The sequence below is a fragment of the Raphanus sativus genome, chromosome 1 (genome assembly GCF_000801105.2).
Source record: "Raphanus sativus cultivar WK10039 chromosome 1, ASM80110v3, whole genome shotgun sequence".
Taxonomy (NCBI): Eukaryota; Viridiplantae; Streptophyta; class Magnoliopsida; order Brassicales; family Brassicaceae; genus Raphanus; species Raphanus sativus.
Window position 1 is genome coordinate 19,371,608 of NC_079511.1, and position 6,992 is coordinate 19,378,599.

General features: G+C 47.3%; 1 non-coding gene across 1 annotated transcript; it reads left to right on the forward strand.

Annotated features, from left to right (window-relative positions):
* Positions 1-5,748: 5,748 nt before the first annotated feature.
* Positions 5,749-5,855, forward strand: LOC130497963 (small nucleolar RNA R71). The gene has a single exon (XR_008937002.1). It is a non-coding gene; the product is annotated as a small nucleolar RNA R71 (small nucleolar RNA).
* Positions 5,856-6,992: the final 1,137 nt, after the last annotated feature.

Here is a 6,992-nt window from a genome sequence, read left to right on the forward strand (position 1 = left end):
ACAATCCAATCTTCTTGTTCTACTCAAGTCCATCGATTACTAGACAACCTATACAAGCCTCAATCTCAACAGTAGAAATCGCAAAGGCCAAGAATCACAAGCAACAAATCGGTTCCTCTTCCATTGTATATCAATCATGAATTCAATCCTAGTATACTAGTATACTATCAAGAGCTACAATCTAGGAGTAAATCGCAAAGCATAAAGGAAAAAGAGGATCCAAAAAATCACTCCCAAATCGCGATTTGCATGCGCAAAGAGGGGGGGGTTCTTGTCCGATTACCTTGAGTGGAGAGGTGATTCCTGCAAAACAAACCAATCTCTAGAGAACCCAAGAGGTGAGAACCAAAAATCGTGAAGATTGAATCAAAAGGGTGAGAGTTTGCGATTTAGGGTTCTTGAGAGGGGTGGGTTGATTTGCGGCGAGAGAGAGAGAGATAGTGGGGAGTGGAATGTTTGGGCTTTTAAAGCCAATCAAAACCGCTTCCCCTTCCCTTATCTTTTTTTTTTTTTTTTTTTTTTTGTTCGAGAACTTACCTGGGAACAATCGGCGGAACAACCGCTGGAGTGCTCTCCTGGAGTGATCTCGAATTTTCTTGATTTTTCAACCTGCAAGTTAGTTCCTAGAAAGATAAAGACAAAGAGAAAACAATATTTACACTCACCAGTGGGTTGCCTCCCACCAAGCGCTTGTTTTCTGTCACTAGCTTGACTTCAATGAGCCGATTAGGCTTGAGGGGGATCGCTCAAGGGTATCTCTACACCTTCAGCGATTGTTGTGTCAGCAAGATATGGCTTGAGACGCTGACCATTGACAACAAATTCTCCTCCTCTTGTGTCCAGCAACACAACAGCTCCATAAGGGCGAACCTCCTTAATGGTGAAAGGTCCAGACCATCTAGATTTGAGCTTTCCAGGGAACAGCTTAACCCGTGAATTGAAGAGTAAGAACCTGATCGTTCGGAGCAAAGCTTCTGCTGATGATCCGCTTGTCGTGGAACGCCTTGGTCTTTTCCTTGTAGATCTTAGAACTCTCATAGGCCAGATGCCTGATCTCCTCCAACTCGTGGATCTGAATGGTTCGCCTCTCCTTGGCAGGTTTGATATCGAAGTTGAGTAGTTTGACAGCCCAAGCCGCCTTGTACTCTAGCTCAACAGGTAGGTGGCACGCCTTGCCATAGACCAGATGATAGGGGGTGGTCCCTAAAGGGGTCTTGTAGGCTGTTCTGTATGCCCAGAGAGCATCGTCAAGCTTAAGGGACCAATCCTTGCGGGTGGTGTTGACAGTCTTCTGCAGGATGTTCTTGATTTCTCTGTTTGAAACTTCCACTTGACCACTTGTTTGAGGATGGTAGGCGGTTGCAACCTTGTGTTTCACACCATTCTTGCTCAGCAATCCTTGGAACAACTTGTTGATAAAGTGTGTTCCACCATCGCTTATTACCACTCTAGGCACTCCAAATCTTGGGAAGATGATGGAGGTGAACATCTTGGTTACAACTCGCGCATCATTGGTTGGACTAGCAATCGCCTCTACCCACTTGGAGACATAGTCCACAGCAACTAGGATGTACTCATTCTTGTGAGAGACTGGGAAGGGTCCCATGAAATCGATCCCCCAGCAATCGAACACTTCAACTTCCAAGATGTAGTTCTGAGGCATCTCGTTTCTCTTACTTATACTCCCCATCCTTTGGCATGAATTGCATCGAGATATGAAGGCGTGAGCATCTCTGAACATAGTTGGCCACCAGAAACCGGCTTGGAGGATCTTGGAAACAGTCTTGAAGGTGGCAAAGTGACCAGCATAAGAGGAACCATGGCAGTGGTGAAGGATCCCTGGAATATCAGCCTCTGGAACACATCTCCTGAAGATCCCATCCTTGCCTTGCCGATAGAGATACGGCTCATCCCAGAAGTAGTGCCTTGCCTCCCTCAGAAATTTCCTCTTCTCATTCCCAGTGAACCTCAAAGGCTCTTTCTCAGCTGCCAAGAAGTTGGCAATCTCAGCAAACCATGGAAGGTTCGGGTACTCCTTCTGGATCACTGCAACGAATGATCCTTCTACGCGGGAACAGTCCTTAATGGCAGGTGACGACTGCTCCATGTTGCGCAGATCAATCGCATTGACGTACTCCATCGGTTGTTTCACATCAAGAACTGTCTCATCTGACACTTTCATCCTGGAGAGATGATCTGCCACTCCATTATCAACCCCCTTCTTGTCTCTTATCTCTAGATCAAACTCTTGGAGCAAGAGAATCCATCTTAAGAGCCGCGGTTTAGCATCCTTCTTCGTGAGCAGGTACTTGAGAGCCGCGTGGTCTGTGTGCACAATCACCTTTGATCCAACCAGATAGGATCTGAACTTCTCAAAGGCGAACACGATGGCAAGGAGCTCCTTCTCTGTGGTTGCGTATCGGCATTGGGCTTCATCTAAAGTTCTGCTTGCATAGTAGATCACGTGAAGCTTCTTGTCTTTACGCTGGCCAAGGACTGCTCCCACTGCAAAATCACTTGCATCTGTCATGATCTCAAAAGGGAGATCCCAGTCTGGAGGTTGGACAACTGGTGCACTGACTAGAGCTCCCTTGATCGTGTGGAATGCGGCTAAGCAGTCACTGTCAAAGGCAAACTGAGCTTCCTTGCAGAGCAACCGAGTGAGTGGTCTCGCGATCTTAGAGAAGTCTTGGATGAACCTCCTATAGAAACCAGCGTGTCCCAAGAAACTCCTGATTCCCTTCACTGAAGTGGGTGGTTGCAGACTCATCATGACCTCGATCTTTGCCTTGTCCACCTCAATGCCTTTCTCGGATATCTTGTGTCCCAGAACAATCCCATCTCTCACCATGAAGTGGCATTTCTCCCAGTTCAGCACCAGATGCTTCTCCTCGCATCGCTTCAGTACCCTGCACAAGTTTGACAAACAGACATGAAAGGAGCTTCCATAGACGCTGAAATCGTCCATGAAAACCTCCATTATGTCTTCGATCAGATCAGTAAAAATCGACATCATGCATCGCTGGAAGGTTGCTGGAGCATTGCACAAGCCGAAGGGCATCCTCCTGTATGCATATGTTCCATAAGGGCATGTGAACGTCGTCTTTTCCTGATCGTCTGGGTGGATGGGAATCTGAAAGAAACCTGAATAACCATCTAAAAAGCAATAGTAAGGGTGGTTAGCCAATCTCTCAAGCATTTGATCAATAAAAGGAAGTGGGAAGTGATCCTTACGAGTCGCAGCATTCAATTTACGAAAATCAATGCACATGCGATGACCAGTAACTGTTCTAGTGGGAATCAATTCATTCTTTTCATTTGTTATAACAGTGATCCCACCTTTCTTAGGTACTACATGCACGGGACTAACCCACTTACTATCAGAGATCGCATAGATCACACCTGCTTCTAGAAGTTTCATTATCTCTTTCTTTACAACATCTTTTAGATTCGGGTTTAACCTCCTCTGATGTTCTACAGAAGTCATCGATTCATCTTCCAGGTGTATTCTATGCATGCACAGATCAGGTGAAATGCCAGGTATGTCAGCTAGAGAGTAACCTAAAGCCTTACGATATTTTCTCAGTTCACACAAAAGCAGAGCAGTCTCTGCATTGTTCAGGTCAGCATTCACAATGACAGGATATGTGGAGTTGGGTCCTAGAAATGCATACCTGAGTCCCTTGGGAAGGGATTTGAGCTCTACCTTTGGAGCTTTCAACTCGCTCCATGAGTCATCGGGCTGAGCTGCCGGAACAGACGGGTTCTGGGGCGCGGTTGTTCCAGTCGCTGTGCTGGACTCACTGTTCTCCCCCAGACTTAGATTCGCCACCATTTTCTCAATACTCCTGGCTGAATCCAGGAATTTGGCATAGGCATCAACATCAACACTCTCTAAGCTCTGACTAAGGCGAGCTCAAGTGGATCCTCGGTGAGAATCTCCTCGATCATTCCTTCATGCGGCTCTAGGGGATCACCATCTTCTTGGACAGTGAAGGTTTGTCCATCCAGCATCGGCTTCTTGAGCATCTGATCCATCTCAAACTTCATCACAATATCTCCAAGGTGGAGATCGATCTTCCCTTGTCGGACATCAATGATAGCTCCCACAGTGCAGAGGAATGGTCTGCCTAGGATCAGGGGATCATTGGAGTCTTCCTCGACTTCCAGAACAACGAAATCGGCAGGAACAATTGTATTCCCAACCAGAACTTGAAGATCTTCGAGGATTCCAACTGGAGACTTCACAGATCGATCAGCAAACACTAGTGACATCCTGGTAGGCTTGAAGTCCGTGTATCCAAAGCGCTTAGCCACAGTATATGGCATGAGATTTATGCTCGACCCTAGATCGACGAGTGAGCATGAGAAGAGTGTTCTGCCAATCTGGACCGAGAGAACAAATTTTCCCGGATCACCCAACTTCTTAATCCTTCTGTTCTGGAGCACCGCACTGCACTCCTTAGAGACAATCATGAACTCGCTGTCATCAGATATCTTCCCAGAGATCAATCCCTTGACGAAGCTACGCATGGATGGTATCATCTGGATCGCACTCATCAGAGGGAGCTTGACAGTTAGGTCTTCCAGCATCTTCCTGCACTTCATCTCTTCCTTATCCTTGCGTGTAGCCTTAGCTGGAACAGGGTAGGGCACTTTCGGTACATACTGACGAGCAGGAGAAGGTGCTGCATTCGGTGGAACAACCCCAGCGGGTCGCTCTGCTTCAGGCGGAACAGTCTCAGTAGGTTGTTCTGCATCTTCCTCATCTGTGGGTACAGCTTTAGAAGGCTGATCCGACTCCTTCTGCTTCCCTTTCTCAGCCGATGTGAATCTCCTGGGGTCTAGATCAGGCAGTTGCTTTCCACTCCTCAAACCTACTGCATTGCACTCCTTGGGGTTCTTGTCTGTTTTCCCAGGGAGAGTTCCTTGCTGTCTCTTCACGTTCTCAGCAGTCTGAGAAATCTGAATATCCATCTGTCTCATATGGCTTGAGACATTGTCATACTTCACACTCAGGTCATTGAACATATGATTCATCCTGGTGTTGATGTCGTTTGTGACCTGGTTCAGTGCTTTCCCTTGGATCTGCTGTCCTTGGAGCAGCTGGCTCATCATATTGGCGAGGCTCTTCATGTCATCATGCGGAGCAGTCTGAGTCGGTTGTGCAGCTTGCTGATTAACCGGCTGTTTCTGGCTGTGGAACTGAGCATTCTGAGCTGGGTTAAGGACAAAGGTTCTTCCCTGATTGCCAAAGGCCTTTGGTATCCACTGTTCTGACCCTGGTTCCCTTGAGCTTTATCGTCTGGTTTAGGGGCATTGAACAGGTGGGGATTGTTCCTCACGTTAGGGTTCGGGTGATAGTTCTTGAACTGCCATCCTTGCCCATTCACATAACTCACTTCATGCTGATTCTCAGCCGACTGATCTGCCTCTGATGTGCCTTCCGCGGTAGCTTTATCCTGTGGGGATTCTTCCATGATGAAGACCTGGTTCTGGTTACTCTTAATCAGCTGATCGACCTTGGCAGAGAGCTCATCAATCTTGCTGTTGTCGATGCTCTTCACCTTCTGAGTGCGATCAGTCTCGCGGTTATTGTCAGCCGAGCTTGAGGCCATGTTCTCAATCAACTCGAATGCACCTCGAGTGGACTGAGTCATGAAGTCTCCCTTACTGGCTGAGTTCAAAGCGTTCCTGTACTCCCAGCCTACTCCATCGTAGAACACTCCCAGCAGATAGTCTTCCTCAAAACCGTGATGTGGGCACTCTCTGCGGTAGACATTGAATCGCTCCCAAGCATCACAGAACGGCTCATCCACCAATTGTTTGAAGGTCACGATCTTCTGTCTCAGAGCTGCTGTCTTCGATTTCGTGTAGAAGTGACTTAAGAAAGCCTCTCGGACTTGTTCCCAAGTGGTGAGTGATCCGGTGGGTAGTGAATCAAGCCAGCGAGCAGCTTTCCCATCGAGAGAGAAAGGGAACAGAGTACACTTGATGTAATCGGGTGGTACTCCATTCGCTTTAGTGAAACCACACATCTTCTCAAAGTGCTCGATGTGGTCCATCGGTATCTCAGCAGGAAGCCCATTGAAGATCTTCCTTTGCACTAGACTTATCAAGGCTGGCTTGATCTCGAAGTCTTGTCTAGTGCACGGTGGAGGGGTTATGGCAGATCGCGTAGCAGGCAGATTACGCAGTAAGTTTCTCTGGCCGATCTGGACCACTCCCTCCTGTTGGTTCGCAGCATTCAGAGCAGCTTGCTCGGCAGCAGCTTGCTGCGCTTGGATCGTCTGCTGCATCTGCTGCATCTGCTAATGCATGAGTGCAAACGCAGCAGTGAGATCATCTGGATGATCACCCATGTCGGTGTTCGTTGATCTCGGCTGTTGACGGTTCTGTCGTTCCAATCTCGCTAGTTCCTCGTTAGAAAGCTGATGCAATGGCCCTTGTGCGTTGCTCCGAGTATGTCTACTGGTCATGCACCTGGATCATCAGCTGAAACAAAGAAAATAACACGAGTTAGATATCTTAGACTAGATATGAAACCGAAAATTAGAGGTAAAAAATCTGGTCCCCGTCGCAACGGCGCCAAAACTTGATACACTAAAAATGAATCCTTGCTACTGCCAAGTTAACAGTTGCAATTGTAGTATTTGAGATTCAAATCCAGAGGACCAGTCTACACTCTAGTTCTATGAGTTTCGAAATCAAGCTAAGAAGAAGATAATGATTTGGTTTAAAAGGTGACGTAAAGAACAAGTAAAAAGCACAAGCAATGAATTCAAGTTAAAAGGGGTCAATCTAGGATGAATGCGAGTGATCTCAATCACGACCGAGCAACTATTCAGGTTCGATGCAGTTCTATCTAGAACTCGGATCACTCAGCTGGAACGCTCCACTGTCGTGGCAGTGATCACTTTGCAGATCGATCTCACCACCTAACTGTCGTTGGGATGAGGATCGATTGCAAGCTTTAGAGAACAGGTCCGATC